Source organism: Nestor notabilis, unplaced genomic scaffold (assembly GCF_000696875.1).
Source record: "Nestor notabilis isolate BGI_N333 unplaced genomic scaffold, ASM69687v1 scaffold35878, whole genome shotgun sequence".
In the NCBI taxonomy this organism is placed as follows: domain Eukaryota; kingdom Metazoa; phylum Chordata; class Aves; order Psittaciformes; family Psittacidae; genus Nestor; species Nestor notabilis.
In genome coordinates, this window is record NW_009942088.1 from 1 (window position 1) to 1,230 (window position 1,230).

The window sequence follows — 1,230 nt, forward strand, 5'->3', positions numbered from 1 at the left end:
GTGACCAGCCCAGCCCAGCTCCCCTCCCTATGGCTCCGGGTTGGTATGTCTGGAGCAAACACTCGGGGCTGCCCGTGCACTGGGCACGGAGGGCCCCGCGCTCAGCAGAAGGGAGGGAAAAACAGTTCAATGTCACATTTGGTTGGTTCTGGAGCTGAGAAGCGCCCGGTCGGGCCGCTCCCGCCGCGGGTCCCGATGTAGCCGTCCAGGGGACCACCCTACGTTACTCCGTGTAGTGAGCAAGCCCTGCCTGGCCCAGCGGGTATAATCCATAAGGGCGGTATGTTAGCTCAGTGTTTTCTCTGTGTTTCTTGAGTAGCAAGCAATTTTTTCCCCAAAGTTTTAGATTTCTTTTACTGTGTGTAATATTCCTACAATAAGATGGGCAAAAACGAATGTAGAATATATGACTAATGATAATACGTGGAAAAGGTGGTTTTGAGCTGTGTGGATGGGTGTCATATCATCCATTTGTGTCAGAGAGAGAATCTGGTTTTCTTTGGGCAGTATTGAAGAACTTTAACTAGTATAGTGCCATTTTTCTCCTGGTATCCATGGCTGTTCACTCTCTAGGTTCTTAACAGCTATATCACTATTCTCTGAAAACTTCGCTTTACTATAGTCCTTGTAGTAAGCATAGCAGGTTCATTCTGTATAGAAAAAAGGGGGTGATCTTATGGAAATGTGTGATCCATCTTAATCCAGCATCTTCTGGCTCACTTAAAGTATTTTTCGTTGTATGTGCAATTTTCTAGATATCCCTGTTAAGCAATTTGGAAAAAAAAACCCAAACAATCAAAACAAAATTAAATTCCACTGCACTGAAGTCCATGTTGGTCACAAAGCATTGGAGCTTGTACGTTCACTGAAGAGACCTTTTCTGACAGTCAGGAAACTCAGTCAAGGGACTTGGCTTTCCTGCACTTCCTTCCAGGTTCTAGAGGGGGTTGTGTTTTTGTAGGCACAGACTTCTGCCTTTCTTTTCCAGGTGTAACTCCAGCTACATTATCATCTGCAACTTTTTGTTCTTGATTCACTCCTGGTGTTACATCCTAAATCTTGCTTATCCATTAACAGCCTTACTTTGTACTTCTCATCCTAGCTTTCTCATGATCGAGCTTTCTCAGCTTGTCCAACTCTCATTGCTGTTCACTTTTTTCACTCTCATCCACTTTTCACTGTCATTGCTTGTCCAGTCAACACCATTTATATTCCTGATCTCTTTCCATT